At 34.9% G+C, this 24,385-nt stretch overlaps 1 long non-coding RNA gene and 1 pseudogene across 6 annotated transcripts; both read right to left on the bottom strand.

Moving 5' to 3' along the window:
• Positions 1-8,798: 8,798 nt before the first annotated feature.
• Positions 8,799-12,319, bottom strand: LOC145125038 (F-box/kelch-repeat protein At3g06240-like; annotated as a pseudogene). The gene is made up of 4 exons (XR_013715764.1): positions 11,965-12,319; positions 11,025-11,071; positions 10,301-10,392; positions 8,799-10,191 (listed from the first exon to the last, which is right to left on the bottom strand). The product of XR_013715764.1 is annotated as an F-box/kelch-repeat protein At3g06240-like (transcript).
• Positions 12,320-13,221: 902 nt separating this feature from the next.
• Positions 13,222-15,037, bottom strand: LOC145125076 (uncharacterized). Of its 5 annotated transcripts, none has more exons than XR_013715786.1 (5): positions 14,690-15,037; positions 13,721-14,464; positions 13,557-13,635; positions 13,415-13,456; positions 13,222-13,343 (listed from the first exon to the last, which is right to left on the bottom strand). It is a non-coding gene; the product is annotated as an uncharacterized LOC145125076 (long non-coding RNA). The 5 variants fall into 5 exon arrangements; XR_013715787.1 differs by having other exon boundaries at positions 13,222-13,456; positions 13,721-13,773; positions 14,169-14,464; XR_013715788.1 differs by having other exon boundaries at positions 13,222-13,456; positions 13,721-14,234; positions 14,336-14,464.
• Positions 15,038-24,385: the final 9,348 nt, after the last annotated feature.

Genomic DNA, 24,385 nt, shown 5'->3' with positions numbered 1-24,385 from the left:
ATTTTTTGGAATGCCTCCAAAGAGGCAAGTGGATTTTCAGACTGACTTAGTTCCAGGTGTGGCTCCAATAGTCAAAGAACCTTATCGGCAGCACCTCCAGAGATGCAGGAGTTGTCTGCACAGCTGCATGAGCTTTTAGATATAGGATTCATTCGGCCGAGTAGTTCACCATGGGAGCGCCGATTTTGTTTGTGGAGAAGAAGGAGGGTCGCATCTGATGTGTATAGACTATCGGGAGTTGAATAAGCTAATCATGAAGAACCATTATCCACTCCCGAGGATTGACAATTTATTTGACCAGCTCTAGGGTGCATCTTGATTTTCCAAGATCGATCTGCATTCGGGTTATCATTAGATAAGGTTTAGAGAGGAGGACACACTACAGACTGCCTTTCGAACTTGTTATGGTCATTACGAGTTCGTGGTGATGCCTTTCAGGCTCACCAATGCTCCAGTCGCATTCATGGATCTTATGAATCGCGTATGTAGGCCTATGCTGGATCGGTCTGTGATTGTGTTTATTTATGAAATCATGGTTTACTCCAACACCCAGGAGCAGCATGAGGAGCATCTAAGAGAGGTATTGGAGATTCTTAGGAGGAAGAGGTTGTGTGCAAAGTTCTCCAAGTGTGAATTCTGGTTGTGCAAGGTGCAGTTTCTAGGATACCTTGTCAACCAGAATGGTATTCTAGCCGATCCTACCAAGGTTGAGGCAGTGATGAGGTGGGAGACTCTGAGGTCTCCATCAGAGATTCGGAGTTTCCTTGAACTATCAGGTTACTATCGGAGATTCATTTATGATTTATCCAAGATAGTGGTTCCTTTGACCCGGTTGACGAAGACGACCGTCACGTTTTGTTGGGGGTCTAAGCAGAAGGCAACTTGTGAGACTCTGAGGAGGAGATTGTGTGAGGCACTGATTTTGACCCTGTCGGAGGGTGTTGAGGATTTTGTGGTGCGCTGTGATGCATCAATCATAGGTTTAGGTGCAGTTCTGATGCAGCGGGGTCAAGTGATCGCTTACGCTTCAAGGCAGATGAAGCCTCATGAGGTGAATTATCCTACGCATGATTTGGAGTTGGGGGCTGTGTTGTTCTCCTCAATATTTGGCGACATTACCTCTATGGGGTCGGTTGTACTATCTACACGGATCACAATAGTTTGAGGTATCTGATGGACCATTCGAATCTTAATATAAGGTAGAGTAGATGGTTAGAGGTGGTGAAGGATTATGATTGTGAGATCCTTTATCACCTGGGGAAGACCAATGTGGTGGCCGATGCTCTCAGCCTCAAGGCGGTTGCTGCCCCGATTAGGGATGTGTGTTTGAGGATAACTATGATTACCCTACTCTTAGAGCATATTCGAGAGGCTTAGGTTGAGGCTATGAAAGAAGACCACTGGAAGAGTGAGCGCATAGTGGGTCAGGTGGCTTCCTTTGATTATCATAACCGAGGATTGTTGAATCTTCATCGGAGGGTGAGGGTTCCATACTAGGGTTGTAGATTTTGATGGAGGAAGTGTACAAGTCAAGATTCTCTATTCATCCCAGAGCGACAAAGATGTATAGAAATCTTTGAATTGGCTATTGGTGGCCATGTATGAAGCAAGACGTGGCCAAGTATGTGGAGAGGTGCTTGAATTGTAGGAAAGTCAAGGTCAAGCATCAACAACCTCATGGAAAAATGGAGTCGTTGGGTGTTCACGTATGGGAATGAGAAAAGATTACTATGGATTTTATCACAAAATTGCCTTGGACAGCACGCGAAGTGTATTCAATATGGGTTATCGTGGATCGATTGACCAAGAGCGTGCATTTTATTCCTATTCTGGAGAGTATTTCGGTGGAGAAGTTGGCTGATATCTACGTTCGGGAGGTGGTGGCACAACATGGGGTGCCGGTTTCTATGGTCTCTGATAGGGATGTTCGGTTTAGTTCCAGGTTCGGGAAGAGATTCCATGAGGACTTAGGTACTCGTCTGCACTTCAGCACGACTTTCCACCCACAGACTGATGGTCAAAGTGAGTGGACTATCCAGATATTGAAGGACATGTTGTGGGCATGTGTACTGGATTTTGGCGGTAGTTGGGATACATATCTTCCTTTGGCGGAATTTTCGTATAACAACAGTTATCATGCCAGCATTGATCAACCTCCTTTTGAGATGCTCTGTGGGCGCAAGTGTAGGACCCTAATATGTTGGGGTGAGGTCGGTCAGTTGTTCATAGGGAGTATGGAAGTGGTACTCAAAACGACTAAATTGATTCAGCAGGTTCATGGTAGACTTCAGGCATCATAGAGTCAGTAGAAGAGCTACGCAGATAGACGTCGGTCAGACTTGGAGTTTCAAGTAGGGGATATGGTACTCCTGAATGTGTCACCTTGGAAAGGTGTCATACAATTCAGAAAGCGGGGTAAGCTAGGCCCTAGGTATATTGATCCTTTTGAGGTATTATCCCGGGTGGGCAGGGTTGCCTATCGTTTGGATCTGTCGGAGGAGCTCAGTTAGATCCATAGCACTTTTCATGTCTCCTAGCTGCATAAATGTTTGGTTGATGATTCCGCAGTGGTTCCATTGGAGGATATTCAGGTGGATGACTGCCTTAATTATATTGAGATCCTAGTGGTGATTCTTCAGAGGAGGACGAAGTCTCTACGAAACAAGGTTATGGATCTCGTGAAGGTGCAGTGGCAGCACTGAAAGGGTTCTGAATGGACGTCAGAGCCTAAGGATGAGATGAGGGAGCATTACCAAGAGTTATTTAAGGCGGAAAACTTCGAGGACGAAGTCTAATTCAAGTAGGGGAGAATTGTTACACTTGATTCAAGTTATTTTTCATTTTGACCCTTGGTGTGTAATTGGTTTGCAAATTTGGTCCCTAGGGGCATTATTCTAATTTTTGGGAGGGGGGTGCATACGCTGGTCGTACATAATCAGGGGACAAACCCTAATTTTAGGGTTTGGAACCTATATAAGCAACCTTATGCCCAAGGTTTCCTCCTTACCAGCCTCCTTAGCCACTTTTGATTCCCATTTCGAAACCCTAATCCATTTCAAGAGAGAGTTGACATTTGTGTGTGTTTTGGTGTAACTTCAAGGAGAAGAAACTTGGTTGAGGAGCATTGATCAAGAAGGAGCTTCTAGATCCAGATTCTATCCATCATTTTTAGCTTCATAAAGGTATAAATCTTTGACCTTGCTCATTCAATCCTTAGATCTAGATTTATTGGAGTTTTGGTCACTTTTGGGTCCCGTGAATGAGATCGAGTGGGAATTTACCACTCCAGAAGTTATGAGTTGCTCCTCTTGATGTTTCTGAGATCCCTAGTCCCTAAAGTTATCATCTTGATGGTTGAGGATCAACCATGCATGAGTATATGTCAATTTGGTGAAAGTAGGATGCTAAATCTAAGGTTTGAATCCATTTGAGCCATGCAAAGGTTTCAAGTTAGTGACTTTATGGATTAATACATTCCCTAAGGTTTGGATCTGGAATAGGGACGTTTGGTCTTAAACATTAAGTGCTTAGTGGGCAAAATGACTTAATGGGGACGTACGTCGGGCATAGGCATCTGGATCCCCAACTCCATGTAAGAAACCTAGTACGTCAGGCGTACTAGGGGTATACTTAGCGTACTCGACCATAATGGGCTTTTGACTTTTGGGCCGCCTTTGGAATTTAGGGTTTTGGGCCCTTGTTGGGCCATTTGTTTTAAGAGTTAGGCCTTCATAGAATTGGATCCATATTAGGCCTTGTGTGTCTTTGAGGATTTGGGCCACTATTGAGCTTTTTGTGCCATTGAGTTTGGGCCACGACAATTGGGCCAATTGAGGAAAGGGTAAAATGGTCTTTTACCCTTGGAGTCGGGATTAGTTGATTAAAGTCCCAATGATGGTTATGACCTAATTATTAATTAGGGTTTTGTTTGATTGGTTAGTGCGTGTATTCTCTAGTTCAGCAGCCCGAGCATTTATTTAATTTTCAGCATACTAATGTGAGTTTGCTCACTATACTGTAGGACACTAGGGATTGTATGTGCTTATAGTCTTTGTGATTCTTGTGTATGTGTTGTATGCATGTGTGCCTGTTTGTTATATGTATGTGGGGTGAAATAGACCCAGTGCAGCCTTGTGATGACATATGAGTTGAAATAGACTCGGGGGTGAAATAGTCCCAATGGTGAAAAAGACCCAGTACAGCCTTGTGCTGACATATGTGTTGAAATAGACTCGGGGGTGAAATAGACCCGGTACAGCCTAGTGCTTACATATGAGTTGAAATAGACGCGGGGCTGAAATAGACCCGGTACAACCTTGAGCTAACATATATGTATGGTTTGCGGTATTTTGGGGAACTCACTAAGCTTTGTGCTTACAGTTTACAGTTTATGTTTCAGGTACTTTCGGTAAGGGGAAGAGCTCAGGATGATCATATGGCACACATCATGATTTCCACTTATTTGAATGTGATGTACTTTTAGGGATGTTTATGGATACTCTATGATTACTTTATGGTTTAACAAACATGTTTGGGTTAATGGTTTCATTAATATAGAAACAAAAAATTTTGGTCTTGAGTTTTGGAAGGTTACATGCCACCATGATACAAGCAACCTTCATGGTGTTATCAGAATGTTTGTAGTAGGAAGCAATTTACTCAGGAGGAACGTTGGAATGATCGATTTCAACAAGAGGCTTATCGAGGACATATTCTTTTCCCTCGTCTCGAAGATTCATCTTCAATTTTCTCATCCAATACATATAGTTGGGACCAGTGAGCTTCTCTTTTGACAAAATCGAGAGTAGGGAGAAGTTTGGGTTTGAGGATCCGGTTTGAGTAGTTGTGAGTTTACTGTTTCCAGACATCTATAAAGAGACATAGTTTTTAGTTAGTGATATAAATCTTTAATATTTTAACCCAAATTTAATATTCAAGGCTAGGATCCAAAAACACAATTCACAACAAAGAAAATGGATACCGTAATCTAATTGTGAATTTATTAAGGTATGTAGTACAAATTTGCCAATTCCAATCTAACATGAAATTCCTAGATCTTTTGAGATTCATTGAATCTTATCAATAGCATGTTTAATATCATATTATGCTCTTCAATTTGTGACTAGGATGCTAAGGATCACAAATAAGATGTGAATAACCATACAAAGCCACTTGACAACATTGATGTCGTTTATCATCTCAAATTAATGTGTCGGTTAACCACACATGCTCCATTAACAATGATAATTTTTAATTGTCCATCAATCAACTTTATAGTCCCAAATTAGTGTGTCGGTTAACCACACACACTCCACTAACGACATATAAAGAGCGATGTGCGTTTTCATGGATTAGCATACATTACACATTTTGTCCTAAAGTAACTAGAGTGTGATTTTCAAAAAAAGGTTTGATTATTTTATAGCATCATACTTTTAGAGGTTATGTCCTATCAAACCCGTTCGGCTAACAACCTTCCACCATACAAGGGAGCGTTGGGTGAGAATGGACACCCATTTAACGATCATTTTATAGGCCATTATCCTTATACCCCCCCCCCCTCTTAGAGTATGGGTTCGTGAATGAGGCCTATTATTGATTTGACTTACTTGTCTTACACATATATTAAACTTTTAATCATATATAATATAAGGTGTATTTTAAATATTTACAAAATACAATGTTTAAATATTAGTTATCTAAATTATCATATAATTAATTAATCAATTTAAAAATATCATGAATTTATAATTATTTATTATTTAATTATATTACTATTAAATTAATTAATAAATTCATAAGAGATAATTTAATTTAGTTTATCTAATTAAAAATTATCAATTAAGGATATTTCCTAATATTTAGGGTTTTATGGATTATCACACAAGGCATTCAAAATTTGGAATCTAACAGAATCAACACAGGATAATTACCAAAAATAACACCATAAGTCTGATTAGAGAGATAATGGCCTAAAAACAGGAATATTATTTGCCACATCGTGGCAGAAGCACCGCTATGTCGTGTAAATAGGTTTTACGAAAAAAGTTTAGTTCAATTCAACTTATGTGCAATCAATGTTTTACAAGCCTAAAGCTCTAATATGACTGATTGGTTTTATAGATAGCAAATATGTACAATGAGGAAAACAATTAACAGTTAATAGGGTACATGCATCGTATAAAGATCCATGTCATACACCTTGATAAAAACATACAATGAACAACTAAACTAACCTAACCCTAATGTAAATCTAAAATTACAAAGCTTAGGTTACATACCTTTTGATTTGTTATAGAAAAAAAATCAAACCAATCCTTGTAGTTATGAAACTTTGAAAGACTAGCACCAAAGAGATGATGCCTCTAATGGTTTGTCCCCAAACCCTAGCAACAAGAACACAATAGGATAGAGGAGAGGGGAGTGAATTTTTGGCTATATGATTCTTAAAAAGGTTGGCCGAAAATATGAAGCCTTAAGGGGCAACCCAAAAAGGACTTTGTTTTTATTTCAAAAATATATCAATTTAGTTATTGGTTTAGACACCTAAATCAACAATTAGAACATTAATACAACAAGTACTATATGTTGTTTTGATATATTGGGATATGATCTTCACAATAATACTTGTTTTGTTCTATATTAACATGTTTACTCCATGAATAATCTTGTTATTCTAAAAGTTTATAGTCAGTTATAATTGTGGGAGCAATTATAAAGTAAGACTAATATGAATTGGATTAGTTGACTTTCACTAGATGAAAGTAGGCAATGGTTTGTAACGAAGTTTCATATATACTTGTCAGATAACTGTTATTGGACATGACCCACATCAAGATCACCACATAGATCACTATTAAGAGTGATGCTTGATATAAGGTACTATCTTTGTATGTTTAATACCTGAGATACATATTAGGACTTGAGTGTAGGGAGCACTATACTTTTTGACATGGTTAAATTTTATTTTTAGACGAGGTAGATATAAAAGCCATTGTCAAGTGTAGTATGAACTCTACAATAGTCGTATGCAGTCAATGGATTTGTTCCTCTTATTTGTTGAGAGCTAGACATCTAATGTGTCTTACCTAAAGTTGACCACCAAATGAGATTGATTACAATTTAAGTATCATGTTCAATAGGATATCTATAACAAATGGAAAACGGATAAACTTCCCTTATACATTAATTGCAGCTTTGAGCTTCTGGAAATTGGATGTTGATAGAATGACACAAAGTCATATATTACTAGGGGTAGTGAAATGTTGCTAGACGCTCACCATTGTCTATATCAATCTACAATGAGTCTTCAATAGTTGTAGCTCTTTTTCTCCCTTTAATTGTTTTGATATTTCCATGTTTTATAAAATAATCCTTTGTGGGTTAAAATGGTTTTAAGTTTATTTACATTTTTAAAACTTCTATTGTCGTTTTTAGTGTATTTTGGAAACCAATTTTTGAATAAAACCCAACACCAAGTGCTTCTCATATTTTATTAAAAGAACGTTTAACGTTTACATTGGCACAAAGTTGTTTTGTTTGCATGCTAAAAAAGATGGACAGATAGTATGCTTTAAGTTATAAAAACTTGTAAAATCGGACTTACTCTCATAGCAAATCGCAAATGGCACGACCATTTGTGATTATACAAGTTGTTAATACACCTATTATGCATTAAAAGGTTGTATAATCGCAAATTCTCATGCCATCCACGGTAGATTAGTCTGAGTTTACAAGTCTTTAACACACAAAAGGTTTGGAGGTACAAGCTTTTAATGAACAAAGGATTTACAAGTTCTATGAGACAAAATAGAATATGGCCATCATACAATCCTTTAATGCATAATTTGTGCATTAACAACTTGTACAATCGCAGATGGTCATGCTATTGTGATTTTATCTATTCATTTTGCATAAATCAGACAATATAACTAAATATTACCACTAGGTTTAAGTCATTATGATAAAATGCATACAATAAAGCTAAAGATAAGAGTACTTATAACACTGTTAAGAGGATATCCGTCTTCAAACATTAGAGAGAATTCCTAGAGTTGAAAGTAGAAAAATGTGGTTAAAATTTTTTATAAGGGTTTAAATATATTAGATTAATGGGCTAAGAAATCACAGATGAGCCACAAAATCGCAGGTGACATCCCTTCAACTACGATTTCGTTGGATAAAATGGTAATTTTTTTGGCTATTTTCGGAAACCTTCAACTACGATTCCGTTGGATAAAATGGTAATTTTTTTTGGTTATTTTCGGAAAGTAGTTAAGAAATTTGGTTACTTTTGTCTTTTTCTCTTGTGTAATTAGCCAAATGGCTTAACAATACCAAATACTCATAAATTCAAATGCCAATTATGTGTTTAAAAAAAAGTATACAATCTAAAGACTTTACATCTTTGGTATGATCACCTTTCCTAGCTTACTGGAAATCCAAAGGATCGATATCATTATATATAATACCAAACTTTACATTTGTTCCACTTAGATATTTCAACCTTTTTGAAGTTTGTCATGCAATTTTGTGGCTTAGTAGTGTTTCTTTTACCATTTACAGCTAGATTTAGTTTGTCCTGTTTTCTTAAAAATGACTTGTTGGACCTGGTTAGTACAACACACGAGATTTAGCCTGTCTTTGATAATCTAAAACAGTAAACAAATGCATCCAAGTAATATGAAAATTTTGAAATTGTAGAATAACAATAAGCATAAGCAGCAATTCAGGCCATGTAATCCAACAAGTAACAAGATAAAGACTACCAATTTCAAACAGTAAAACAAATCAAAAAATATGTCAAAACCTTTGGTGTTTTTAAAAGATAAGGTGTTTATGATAAAACCCAAATCGATATCTATACTTTAGCCTAGTCCAAAAACAGTAACAATTTCTTTCATCAGACTTGAAACTAAAAATAAGAAGACTCCATGAATAGCAAAAAGGTTCAAAGACACCGGTTGAATGCTAAACTAAAATTGACAAATAATGCAGCAGCTCACCGTTTTTAAACTAAAATTGACAAATAATGCAGCAGCTCACCGAACAGGCGTAGGTGCCTACCCAAACAAGGCTGTCAACATACTTTATGATTTTATTTACACTGTGACCCCAATCAAAACATTCCTTCAAGATATTAGCCTGTTGTGCAGCTGGATTGTACAAAAGAAGATGAGAGCTGTCATTAACAATAAAAATCTCATCGTGTGATGTATATCCAAAAACTAAACCAGTCATACACTGTGAACGGATATGGGACTTCACCCATGATTCAGCCACCCCATACTCATCCATCACCCACACCTCTAACCCACCCTGACCTCTAAACCATAACATAACGCAAATCTTTCCACCCCAAAATCCCAAAAGTTTTGGGGTTGTTATCTAGTAGTACTTTAACATCTGGAAGAGGTATCTCACGAAATGTCTCTAAACTCAAGTCAAATGCCACTATCGTGTGTGCGTTCCCCTCATCACTATAACCAAGCCAATGAAGAAGGCCGTCATGCCCATCCACACAAAGGTAATCAGGTTCAAAAATCTTAGTGACGTGAGATGGAAACCTTTGAGTGATCAACTTCCATGAACCCTTTCTCATGCTATAAACTTCAACTTGCAGCATCTCTTTAACAGCATATGATATAGTACACAATCTTGAAGGTGGTCCGATAAGACCTTGAAGCTTAACAACTTTGTAATCCTCAGTTTTGGGATCATAACCAAACCGAAAATAGATGTCTTTACCACTGCAGGAGGACATAGAATATGGCGGGAGAGTTGACACGGCTGAGAGAGAAGGGTTCCAGATCTGAATGACATCATCACCATAACAAGAGCATATTAAGCCGTGAACAGAACCAATAACTTTGATTATGCTACTGTTAGTAGTCTGTCCAGATTCTGGATTGACCGGTGGGAGTTTGATGAAATTTGTGAGTTCAAGATGGGGAGATTGACATTGGAGTGCTGTGAATGGTTTAGGGTCAGAAGGAGAGGTCTTGTTGTAGAAGACCAAGAGAATTCGATCGTTGTTATTGATGGAATGATGGAGGTGGGATTTTATAAAGGAGGATTGAGATAAAAGGGAATTCCATGATTTGGAGATACACCTCATTTGAGCAAGTTGTCGCGCCAATAAGCGGATGAATATGTTGAATAAAATATCACTTGGGAGTTTCTCCATAGTCGCTGGGTTTTGTATTTCAGATTTGTAGCAGAAGTATATAACACATCAATAAAGTCACCACATAGAGCATAGATAATAACAATGTATGATTGTACTTAGAGAAAGGCCAACCTAGTAAAGGTTTTCGGTTTCCACATTTGTTCAAGCTCTGATGCCCCTGTTGTAGCCGAATTCCCACCTTCATCTGATAACCGAGTTGATTTCTTCAGTCCAAGAAAACAAAAGTGCATTAAGGTTACAATGATTTCAGACAAAATGGATACATAAAGCATTGACAACAGCGACATAAGAATACACATTACAAATAAATTCATAAAGTGAAGATTACCACGAACCAACATCCATTTATACCAAGCCCCATCTACCTTTAATAGTTATATCTAGTGACTCTCAGGTATGGAGTTGGAACTATTTCTAAATTAACAAAGAAGAATTTTTAAATAAGTTGTTTTCCAACGATGTAAATTGTTCAAAAAATTTCTCCCAAAGTACATATCGAGAACAACATTGCAAGGCTTAGTAATTCATGATCTCCACAATTATCGTCAAAATTTACTCATATAGCACTTATTCACTTTATGAGCAATTCCAATAATAAAAACACTTCCAACTCGCCATGCAACTCCCAAGAAATAATAGATTACCTTTGTTCATGACTTCGAGTGGCATCCATGTTCAACTCATAAGAGAATGCCGCTTGGTATTACAAACAATATTTAAGGATCAAACCAGCATCACAAATCATGAAGAAATACCATAAAAAACACCCAAAAAATATTATAATTTTGCCTTCAGTTTTTATTATAATATAGGCAAAAGGCAACAGGGGACTTACATTTTGTCCGGCCTCCCACGAAACATTATGGGGTTCTTCATTAATCGCTGTTCACATAAGAGCTTTTGTAAGGGACATGTACATTATAAGCAGAAATTCAAGTAAGTATCCCTACACAAGCTACTTATATGAATATCTTAAGTTCTAGAATGAAAGATAGGAAAATTTAGAACGATAATACTAACCCATTGCTCTTATTACAAGAAGAAAAATTTAGAGATGCAGACATAGGAAAGAGAATTGGATGATGCTTAGATTCATAACTTAGTATAAAGACAATGATCCACACAGTTATATATTAGTTGTAGTCCAATTGAATGGTTTGACCACATGACATCTATGATTATGTTTCAAATTTAATTCTTTTAAGGATTGCTCACAACTTTTTGTTTGAGCAATGTCAACATGTTCAAAAGCACAAGCCAAAATTAAAAATGCAAAATAAAATCAAAAGGTCAGTGTTATTCAAAACCCCAATTATGACATCCCTTCTCTCCCACTTCACACCTCGAACGTGCGGTCCCTACTTTCAGGGACTTGAAAAACCAAAATTAAAAATTTAAAATAGTTTAGCACAATTCAAATGTTTAAAATAAAAATTTACAAAAAAATGGAATTTTTAACTTCCACTGTCACCATAAGTAGAAAACATACATGACTAAAGATAAACCTCCAATATAATAATAGATAAGCAACAGAGCTCGGATATCAACCAAGACGAAGGTAAATCCTAATTGCATACAATGCATGTCATTCTACATGCCAGAGAACAAAAATTAATCGGTACAGCAATCATCCAATGAAAAAAGTAAAAACCTAAAACAAAACCACACCAATTATGATATCCTAAGACAGCCATAAGGAGTAAAATAGGCCCTAAAAAACCTCATATGGCAACACCCAATTAAGACTTATCCAACTGAGAGCAAAAGTTATGAACCTGGCCGGAAAGGCCTCTTACGAGACTTTTCACTGTCTCCGCGACTTTCGTAGGGATCCCTTCCATCGCCCGGCGTCGCCATCGGGAAACCGGATTTAGAGACGAATTGAGACCGAGAAAGTTGAAGTGAAAAGCGGAGATAGAAGAAAATTGCAGCAGGAGATTATATAGGGTTTTTAATTGTAAAGGATAATCAAGTTTAAATAAAACTTGTGATAAATATCTATTATCACCTTACGGGGGTTATTTGATAGATGTTGTCACACATGCTGAGCGGCCGACGCAGTATTCGGTATGTTCTTAGGATTTGGTATGTTCGTAGTAACGTATTGCTAGTGGCACATTTTAAAATGAAAAAAAAAAAAAAAAAAAAAAAAAATCGAAAATTTTCTACTGAACATGAAGCAGGTGTTGTCGTGCTACCCGCCAGTGATGTCAGGTTTGCTATGATTGGCTTATATTTCTATATTTCTTTTACATCTGTCAAGTTTGACAATTTATTTATTTTGATATTTATAGAGACTAGCTGTGAACCCGCGCATAGCGGCGGGGGCGAACAATTTCCCTTCGGAAACATGTCATATCACAATGAACACACAAAGTACATGTATTTATCAGTAAGCGTAAAAAAAATCATTAGTTTTTCCTTTCAAATTTTGTAATAATATTTTGATATTGTGATATGAAATAAAGTATATAGTGTGGTCACCAATTAGATGTATTTGTTAGATCTTTATAAGACATACATAAAATCTAATAGCATAATCATCTTACGTGTTATGAATTGTTGGTATTATTTCCGTTAAACATATATTTTCCACATCCTTCATAACAAAACCAAAAAAAAATCAAAGCTAATGGTAAAAAGAAATAGTGTTCTGATCCTTCTCAATGACTCATAATGGTTCGTAGTCAAACTTTAATCTAAGTAATGGTCAATTTTTTGGTCAATATTGGTGGCTCGTAAAGAATTGAGATGCAAGCTATGCATTAACTCACCACTACCAACGGGCTAACTTAAAATGAATAGAAATTTGAAAAATATACAAAATGGGTTACCTGCCTAACAAAATCAAGCTTTTAGTAATGTTGGTTTGGTATGTTTAAAATTCAAACATTTGACAACACTTATACTGAAAGAATTAAGGCAAAAAGTGTTTCAAGTGTTGCCAAGGAAAGTGATTGTAAACCTGATCACACTTTGTCCAAATCTGAGAAGTATAAAAAATGCAAACCAAAAAGGGGAAATCGGACAAATAAGTAAAAACAGAAAATATAATGTTTGAAGTTTAACCCATTTCTTTCATGTCCAATCTAGTTATTTTCCCTAACTGCATAAAGTGGATCATCAAAGTGATATTCGCAACAGATGCAATATCCTACAGATTGGATTAAAATGCAATTTAAGTAAAAAAAAAAAAAAAAAAAAAAAAAAAACTCTTTAGGATACCCGCAAATCTTTCTCTTTTTAATGTTATCACCACCAGAGATCCTACGAAATAACATAAGAAACGAATTAATTTCAATGTTTTCGACTTGTTATTACTTTTGGTATGAAATAGAAGAAATGTAGACACGGAGAGAGCATTTACCTGTAGCATGAATGCCTCTTTTCTTATGTGCACCAATGACAATTTAGAAGAAACTAAGCTATTCGTTGATAATCCTAACCTATGTAAGGAGAAAGTAAATTATAAAAGAATGTTGAATTAAAAATCAAACAATTATAAAGACTTTGCAAGAAATTGGGTCATACCATCCATTCCATCATTCTGTAACTCTTTCCCATAGCCACAAACATATCAGATGCTGGAAATAAAGATCAGCCAATGAAGTTCAATGTGGAAGTTTTAGGAAAGAAATTCGTCAACAGACAATATAGCATGAGCTATAGAAAAAAAACCATGTATAATATCATAATGAAATTACTCAATTAGTTTCAGTTCAGACTAAGGGTTGTAAGACAGCTAAAATGAGATCTTTAGAGAATAAAAAAAAAGATTAAAATCTAGAAGATGCAAATAAAAGCATAAATATCATATCTAAAAAACATGGCGTAAATAAATAATGGTGGATAGGTTTTTACTTTAATTGTGCGTAGGAGGCAACATAGAGATAAAAAGTGGATCCAAGCCAACAATATATTTAAATTTTAAAGTAGAAGATGCCAATAAGATGCCCTAAACTGCAGTCGACAGCCATACCTTTTAAGTTGTTGTAACAATTTAATTTCGTGATGATCAGCGCCTATTCAATACACAAAAAAAAAACTAAAAATTTGGTGCTTGTGAGATATCGTTAAGATACGAGAGAGAGAGAGAGAGAGAGAGAGAGAGAGAGAGATGTGGCATGAAACATGTGAATCACCTACCCAAAATAATCTCATTGTCATCTCCTAACGGAGATCTGCTACCTGATGCAATTTGATATCCCTTATTCAAATCCTTTTTCATTCCCTTTAGGTTCATCTTCATCTAGATCTGAAAACCATTTTTCAAACCTAAAAGAAAACATACATGAGATTTTGAAAGAAAACTAAACAAATAAACTTATTAAGATGCAGATTTAGAAAAGATTTCTTCAAGAAAGTCAGCAGTGAAATGCTTGAACTTAAATCGAAAACATAGACACACAGTTAAACACAGACACAAATACACACAGTTAGAGAAATTGAACAAGCTAGCAGTATCGGTGATGATTTTTATATAGAGACAGGGAAACTCACATGTGGTGGTGGTGGTGGTGATGATTATTTAGTAATAAACACAGAAGGAGAGGGTGAGGGATGGCGACAAACGGTGGTGACGGGTACATTAGGGTTTCTGTGGTGGTGGGGGTGAGAGGCATAGTTGGAGATGACATTTGTGGTTGGATTATTCATGGTTAGGGTTTATTTGGGAGAAGGTGTTTAGGCTTTTGAAGGTGCGATTGTGGGTGTTTTTTCAGTGGATGGCTTGACTATGGAAAAGAAGGAAAGATAAAGATCGAGAGAGAGCGAGAAACCTATAAAAATAAAAGCTCCCTTTTGGAGAGAGTGATGATCTTATGCCTTAAAATAAGGAAGTGGTTAAAGGTTATGAAGTGAGAGGTCGTTTAGATTATGCCTTAAAATAAGGAATCAATTCAACTTTTCCATTTTTCCTGAAAGTTCGGGGAATAGCTTATACGAGTCAAAGTTGTTAAAGGGAGCGGGTCAAAAACATGTGCAAGTTATAATTATACCTTATGCTATATCATTTGTATAATTGGGTTGAGTTTAAAATTTTAATATTATTTTATTAGTAGTTACTTGTATTATTAGCTTAAGGGTTTGGACGTCTTAAAAAAATAATATTATTATATTCAATCTATTTATAAAAATAATAGGATTTCTTTTATAAGATAGTAAAGATATGTAACATTTGATTGTTGATTAATAATATAAGTTATCTGTGTTTTCTCATTCGCCTTGATTGTAAAACCAATGCTTATGTCCCTTTAATTATTTATTTGTCACTTAGGTGTTGTTTATTTTTTCCAGAAAAATCATTTTTTGTTGTGTCGTGCAGCACACGTGAGTTTGATCTTTCGTAGCTATTTATTTTTCAGAAGGCTTTTAATTTAAAAACTGTTACGTGTGTGTTGCGTTCGTACTGGTCCATCTTCTTCAAACCACTTCTCATTTACTTTAGGTTATATTATTGAACTTAGATTTGTTTTTTTTTTAACATGTTTATTATTATAATAATATTTCAAGAATATTATAAACAATTGGAGTATATTTTACATAATTTCCAAACCTTTTGGTAAATTTTATATAAATATATTTTGTGTTATATTGTCTATAACCAAATACTAATAAATTATAAAGTTAATCATTAAAATTATCAAATTTATTGAAGTTAACCGGAAAAATAAGATCTAGCATCGCTGTTGTCCTAGATCTACCGCCTTTGTCGCTCTTTGTTTTCCCTAAACCCTAGATCCAGCACTACCGATGCCTTGGGTGTTTCTAACGAATAGAAACTAGATCCGAAGAAGGTGTGGAAAGCCTATATTCACCGTCGTTTCCTTAGTTGTTTCAGCGAACACAAACCACCATCAATCTCAGCTCCCTTTCTAGGTGTGCAAAACACTACTAGAAAACTACCTCTTTGCCTACAACACATTTCATAGGTAATCTGTAGGTAAAATATGTTACCTATGGATCACCTACAAAAACAGCTATGTATGAATATAGCTCGTGGGTAATTGGTTGTGACAGATTGCCTACAAAATTTCCTACAGAATGCCTATGGAAATTTTCGTTGATAATTTACCTATACTACTATTACCTATCGATTGCCTACAACTGCTATTACCTACGAATTCCCTACAGAATTTTTACTATATATTACCTACGAATTTCCTACAAATCTACTTCCTACATATTACCTACGACATGTTCTAATGACAATTTTTTTTGTCACAAATCCATCACTAAAATGATTTTATTTATAAATAAAAAAAAATCTGTCTTTTTTCTGCTCAAAATATAGAAAAAAAATACATATACCTACTTTAAAACAAATCCAAGTATGACTTTAAAGCTAATATGCCAAAATCTCATATTTCATATATTTTAACCAAGATCATCCACATAAAAATATACACAAATAGCTACATAGAGTACAAATCAATGAGCTAAACTTACATACGGATACATGCACAAAGCTCTCCTATTACAGTACTACACCATAAAGGTTTCTCCTTTGTCAAATATATAGAAAATCTATATTTTTACATACTTTCTTCTTTGGTTGCTCAGTTTATTCTTGATCTATTTGGGTATTTAAGGTCTCTTGGACTGAAAAATTACCACTCGATGTCTTTGCTTGGCAATAAAGATTTCCCTATATAATTAATAATAAAACACAAATATGTATAAATGAATCATGAGCATAAGCAATGCAAAACCATACTCAGATCATATCATCACAAGATCTAAAGAAACATGTAAACAAACTAAGAGAGTAATAACTTCTTAATATTTTGATATTGATAATATTTTTCTCAAAACAAACCTAACAAAATCACAATAAATTATGGATGGAGAAATGGGAACAAGGGAAGAACAATTTTTTTTCGATAAGTAACAATATTTCAGGATTAGATTTTGTGTAAGAAAAATTATAAAGAAAGGAAAAGTTGGTAATCATATATGGTGAACTTTTTCTATCAATTAAACAGATTACATGCCATAAAATTTTGAAAAAAAAATACATATAAACAGATTTCTTTTGAACCTTGAGCTACGGTCTTAACCAAGAACAAAGCATAAGCAGGTGTAAAGAACACTAATGAACCTTCAATTTTAGTCTTTGGTAACAAAACAAAGAGATTAACTTGAAAGAATATGTATGAAAGACCCTTTGGCAAGAATGTGGTTCCACTACTAACAAGATCCACAACAATTATTTAGTTAATAAGTGACCGATGATGTAAACCTATATATGAAATTTGGAAAAGTGGGTACTCGATACCTGGTTGATGGAGGTGTGAAGAATGTGATCAAGGTAATCAATTCCTTCATCGCTCTTACTCGCACTCCGTTAGGAAAAGGCGTTGGTTGTCAGTCCCGATGTAGAAAGCTAAAACCTAGCCAATGGCGATAGTGGAAAAAGAAGACGATGGTGATGGTGATGGTGATGGCGATGGCGATGACGATGACGATGGCGATTGCAATGGCAGACCTATGATGACAATGAGAAATTGGTGAAGGAGACTAGCGAAATTAGATTAGGCGGAAAAATGGGATTTGAGACATAAGGAAGAGGATGCGGAGGTATAAGGGCGACGTTCAACGAGGGAAATCAAAAACCTAGCCAATTTTTGGGGAAAATAAAGCTATTTGATTTGATTTTTTTTTCGTTCGTAGCTAGTCCGTAGGTAATTACCTACGGATTAACCACGAATATTAAATAAAAGCTCGATTTTTTTTAATTTTGCGTATTATTACAAATATTATTTTTATAAAAATAAAAATTAATATTATTATTCTTAAATTTATTATCATTATTACTGTTATATTTGTTTATATACATACTGATTAACCATGAATATTAAATAAAAATTTGATTTCTTAAAATTTTGTATATTATTACAAATATTATTTTTAATATTATAAAAATTAATATTATTTTTATTATATTTATTATCGTCATTACTTTTATATTTGTTTATAACTGATTTTGATATTATTTGTTATTATTACAATTCATATTATAACTATTAAAATTATTACAATTAAAACAATTCTCATGTTTTTTTATATTGATGTTATTATTACAATTATAGTTATTAAAGTGTTAAATGTGACTTGAGCATTTAGAACATTTTCGTAGAACACTTGGAACTCAATAGTGTATTTGGAATTCAATGGAGCACGTGGATGTGCATGGAGCACTTAAGAAGGGAATGAATCATCTAAGAAAGGAACGAGTCATCTAAGAAAGTGATGAAGCACTTACGCCTAGTTCCCGAGTTTAACAAAAGAAAAGAAGAGAAAAGAAAGTCACAAGAGAAAAGAAAAGAAAGGAAAGTAAAACAAAAATTTTCTTTTGTGTTCCCGAGTTGGAGAGAAGTGAAAGTAAAATTAATCGTTTTGTTTTTTCTTTCCAAATCCTCCTAAATCGGAAGGAAAGTTAGGAGGGAAAGTGATTCTTCCATTTCCTTCCACTTCCTTCCTTTAATGAAACTCGGAAACACCAATTTTTCTTATTTTCTTCTCATTTCCACCAATTTCCTTTCTTTTCTCTCGTTAAGTTGAACTCGAGAACGGGGTGTTAAGAAGGAAAAATAGCACTTAATATGGGAGTGGAGCACCTAAGAAGGGAATTTAGCATCCTTTATGTGACATGAAGCAAGCATGCGCCATTTTTTGAGGAGAGTGTGCGACCTATAGTCAAGGATGATGGGTTTTCTAGGTTACAATCAAAATTTACATAAACACTTATGGGTACATGAAACCTAGAAGAATATGACATTTGCTCAAGTTATAGCAACATACTGATGAAACAAACTTCTATCCTGTTGGAATCGAAATTTACAAGTTAGAATACATACCTTATTTCAAAATTCGAATAATGCAAATAACCCTCTTGATATCTTCCTTGGAAAGCTAGCACCAATAATATGGATGTTAATGGTTCACACTCAAACACTAGAAAACCCTAGGATCAAAAATAGGAGAGATGATGGAGAAGAAAATTGATTTCTCTTTGTAGAGTATGTAGAGATCAATTTGGCTAGGGTTATGGAATTATTTATAGTTGATAGAAACCCTAATTTGAACAATAAAATAATAGTATTTTATGCCAATTCAAATATGTTTTGGTATCTGCTATTGGAGACTTCAAGAATATATCTAGAACTACTCAAAACCGTCCAGGGCATATAGAGGTTCTAGAATTTTATTCTTTTCTCTGTAACGCCCTGATTCTCAGGTATTGATTTATGGTTATAAATTTTCATGATTTCAAGGTCTACTCGACGAGTTGGGTGCCCTGACTCATCGAGTAGCAGCGGGTTGGTACACGTGTTAAAGTAACCTACTCGTCGAGTCCAGGAAGGTGTTGGATTAGATGTCTAAGCCCATAACTATTATTAGTATGTACTTGACCCAAGAGTAGCATGGTCCATTTGGGTTGCATATCATCAGGACAATTTGTTAGGATGGACTTTTGAGAGAAGGTTATTTATGGTTTATTAATATATTATAAGTTATAATATATTAATATGAAATCTTATGTTTTAACTAGTATCGATCAAGAATTAATTTGGAATTAATTTAGTGATCAAAAGAGACTAATTAAATCTATGGGGACTAATTATGATAATTAGTTATATTTATATGTGTTGGGCTTATGATCCATGTTGGACCAAGTTTATGTATGGATACATAAAGAGTTGGGCCACATGAACCATGGATCATAAAACCCATGGGTATGGATTATGGGTTATACCCATGACCCTTGGAATTCTACATATAAATAGGTTACTCCATAGCCAAAATCACCACTTCTTTTCTTAGAGAAATATGGAGGTGTTTTGGTGCATGGAATTCTCTCTCAAGAGCCACCTTTGTCCTAGGTGTGTTGTGATTCCATTTGAGGCATTTCATACTATTGGTGCTAAGCTCTTAAGGCCAAATACATCAAGACTTCAAGCCATATCAAAAGGTATGTCATCTAACTAGAACTTTGTAGTATAGGTGCTTCATAATATGCTAGTTAGGATGAAACCTTGGAATAGTTAATATTTGCATGTATAATAGAGAAAATATAGATCCAAGGTTTATAGGGTTGCATGTACACCATAGGAGTGTTAGAATGCTCAAAACCCAACAGTGGTATCAGAGCCATGGGTTGTTTTCTATTATATTTGATGCAAATGTATTTTTTTTTCAAGTTGAAGGAAAAAAAAAAGAAAAAAAAACAAAGTTTGTCAAATTTTATGATAATTACTTGATTTTATGAAAAACTAATTATTTATAAAATTTGAGTCACTTTACTACAAAAGTTGAATTAGGTCAATTTATTAAAAGATAGAATGATATGGTTATTTTATTTGTTTTAAAAGTTTGATCTAAATGGTTTTAAGGAATTACAAATTTTCTCATAAAATTTTGGAACTCAAAAGTTTTTTTTTTTTTTTAAAGTTATGATCTTAAGAGTTTTGAAACTTCCATAAGTTATGGATGTAAAATGTCTCATTTATTAACTCTTTAGGTTATGAATTCCAAGAGTCTTCAAAGGATAATTGTCAAAGTTTCAAGATTTGTATTAGTTTATATGATTATCTAATTTCTTGAAAATTGTTGATGTGAATTATCTTTACTTATGAGTTTAATCTAGATCATAGAAAAATTATTTGATTATTGTGTTAATTGGAATATTTGATCTTAATGGTTTTTATGAACTCCATAACTTGTCCTCAAGTTATAGAAAGTGAAGAGTTTTTCTTTTTAAAGTGTCATTAAGTCTCATAGGTTATGAAAATAGAAGAGTCACTATTTTTAATGTCATCATTAAATGATTTAATGTCTTCCATAACTTGTCCTCAAGTTATGGAACTTGAATTTTTTTTTTCATTAAACCTTAATTAAACTCATAAGTTATGAAAAATTCAAGAGTTTTGAAAGATTTCAAAACTTGTCCTCAAGTTTTGGAATTTGTAAAGTTACCCCCCATGTATACTTTAATTCCAAACTAGACCTTAGATTTTTAAAAGTTTAAAATTCAACCCTTATACTATTATTATAATTTTAATTATATAGATATGTATAAGATAAAGTCAATTTTACCATTAGTAGGCCTCATTCACAAAGACGGTCTATAAGGGGGGTATAAGGTTACTGCCTATAAAATGGCAGTTTAATGGGTGTCCACTCTCACCCACCGCTTCCTTGACTGGTGGAGGGTCGTTAGCCGAACGGGTAGGATGAAGACTATAATTCTCCCTTCATTAAAAGTATAATGATAAATACTAAGTAACTAAACACTTATAAATTCCCAATCTTAGTTACTTAGGAAAATGTGAATAAGGTGCTAATCCATGAAATTACACTTTGCACTTTGTTTAAGCTGTTAGTGGAGCGTGTGTGGTTAACCGGCACACTAACCTGGACTTAATAAGGTAGGCAAAGGGTAACTTAATTTTTATCATAGTATCGTTGGAGCGTGTGTGGTTAACCGGCACATCGATTGAGGGGTAAATATTAAGGGTACCAAGTATATTTGCATGGTTACTTCACACCTTGTTTTGTGATCCTCGGCATCCCAGTCACAAAACCTGAAGGGCACACTCGAGATTGAAACATGCCATTGAAAAGTTCAATGAATCTCAAAAGAATCTAGGAGTTTCAAAACCAATTAAAACCTAATAATATATTTAATTTATCTTGGTGGAAATTGGTGAATCGTCATTCACCTACCTTCAAATATTTTATAACTTGGATTACGGCATCCCTCTTCCAAGTTATAAAACAGTTTGTTGGGTCCTAGCCTTAATATATCATATTGGGTGTTATATTAAGGACTTAAATCAACTTTACGTGAATTTCTCCCATTGTTGATGTCTGGTTTAGACAACAATGATCTTCCCAAACCAAGCTTTCCTAATGAATATGACTTCCCGAGTTTGGCTCATGGAAGTCATACTTCTCTTCCTCCACCTCCTCCAATTATTCTCCCTAACCCACAAGTTCAAGGTCACTCAAGCCCTAATGGCAAGCAAGGTCTATGTGTGATCACATCTTAGAGATGAAGTCACATATTGACAAGCCGGGAGAGTTGGGTGTCAAAGTCTTGAGAAAGTTGGATGTTCAATCACTTTCTAAGTCACATAGTGAGTTCCTTTGGGACTACTATGAAACAAACTATGACATGAACCTTAATGATCATATCTATTTGCTTGGTGCTGCTGAATCAGCAATGATTTGGAACGATAGTAAAGCAAATTTGATTAGAAGATCAACTTCCCAAAAACTTTATGGACAGTGACAATGGTGACACTGGAAATCCAGAAAAAGCATTCTCTTCCCAATGGAAAGGGATTGGCCATAGTCAACCCGGTTGACCAAATGGTAAAGAGAAAGGCTAAGTCTGAGATAGTCCCATTACCAAAGGGTCCATATGTTTATTTTGCCAAAGGAAGGGGCGTTGATTGCAAAGCTGCCAAATTTACCTAAGGATGTTAAAGTCAATAAGTTTGACTCTACATCAGGTAGAGCCCATTATCTAACTCTGTTAAGTTCTATTCTGAGATCCTCATTACATGATGTGACTGGGTCACATGTTGATGTTTTAAGAATCAAAGAATAGAGAGAAATCTTAAAGGAAGTATATGCTGATTCTGATCGCGAAGGTGGATTTCGATCGCATCAGAATTTTGAGCAGTTGCTTAAGAAGTTATGATATATTGCTAAGGAATAGATAACAACAATTTTCCATGTGGATTGTAAGGATAAGTTTTTCCGCAAAGTTTTAAAATAAAAGAAAATTGTTTAATTTTATTTATTTGAAGTATCCTTACAATGGCATTTGTGGAAAATTGTTGCTTATATGATTCCACTGACAGCAATATTGGAAAATGGATTTGATTCTTTCATTTGTGGTAGTGTCTAAATTTACCAAATCAGGAAAGTTCCTCATCACCCAAGTTTCAATTGGACCGAAACTTGGAATCATGCAAGTTGAATAGTATGATGGATGAGAACTTTCAAGCATTGGAAAATCAAGACTAATTACTTGTTCACATGGATGTGTGAGTCAAGTGAAGGACTAAAGGGATCGAGTACACATTCTTGTGCACTGGTCATGTCCACCACAAAGCTCGTTAAGACTATTTGATTTACTAAAGTTTAGTAAATATGGTTATACTTACAAGTTTAAGTATAATTCTGAAACATTGGAAAAATCTCAATGTATGGCAGAACGAATGGGAAGAATCAAATTAGGCAGAAAGATAAAAGTTTCTCAAATCTGAAAAGATGGGAGAGTACTTTAGTATCATGTTTGTGATCATCTTAATGATTTAGAAATCATATCACAATTAGTCCTCTAAAGGTCATCTTAGTGCATTCTTATGACTAAGAAGAGGAGTCATGAATTGTTGAAATGGTTAGATCAGGAAGATGAGTCATACTTCGTTCCAAAACAATTCTTAGAGTCATACTCCAAGATTGTAACTTGAGTGACATATCTTAAAGAAAGGTTTAAAACACTTGTCAAATGTAAGAGTAAAAGTGTCCTACTCTTGTACATTTGAAATTGGTAAGTTGTGATGTTTTGGATAAAACAAAGACCAACTAAGGCCAATTGTGTGAAGTGTTTGTCTTGATAAAGAATCTGCACTATCTCTTGAATATTTGGCAAGATAGTCTTATATATCAAGAGGATAGTGGGAGTCTTAAAGATCCTAAAAAGAATTTCAAGAACTAATCAAGAATAAAACCTGAGGTTCTTCACTAGCACACGACTTGAGGTTTATAACCTATCGTGTTGACATATTTTGTGCCCATTCCAGTTAAAGTTGGCCTTGCATAGGAGTTCTGAAAGTTCTCAATTGGTTGCATAACAACTTGGAAGCAATGGCAGGCCCTGTACTGCCAGGTGGCAAGAAGTTAAGATTGCATAAGTTCAGTCCATATGAGTTTGGATTTGTCATTATCCTTGTCTTGTGACTATGGTTTTGACGATTCACATGGATAAGAACACATACACCATAAAATCTAAGGGTCATAAGGTTTCTCTCCGATTCATGAAAATGATGGTGAGGAAACACTTCCACCAAGTAGATTTGAAGCAGATGGCAAAAGGTCTAAACAATTGAGACTATGATTACGGCATCCCTTTTCATAGTTCTGAAATTGTTTAGACACACATGCATGCTATCTAAGGAA

The sequence above is a fragment of the Lactuca virosa genome, chromosome 7 (genome assembly GCF_052849685.1).
Source record: "Lactuca virosa cultivar CGN04683 chromosome 7, Lactuca_virosa_CGN04683_v6, whole genome shotgun sequence".
NCBI lineage: Eukaryota > Viridiplantae > Streptophyta > Magnoliopsida > Asterales > Asteraceae > Lactuca > Lactuca virosa.
The sequence above is the reverse complement of the archived record's forward strand: the minus strand, read 5'-3'. Positions and strand labels throughout refer to the sequence as shown.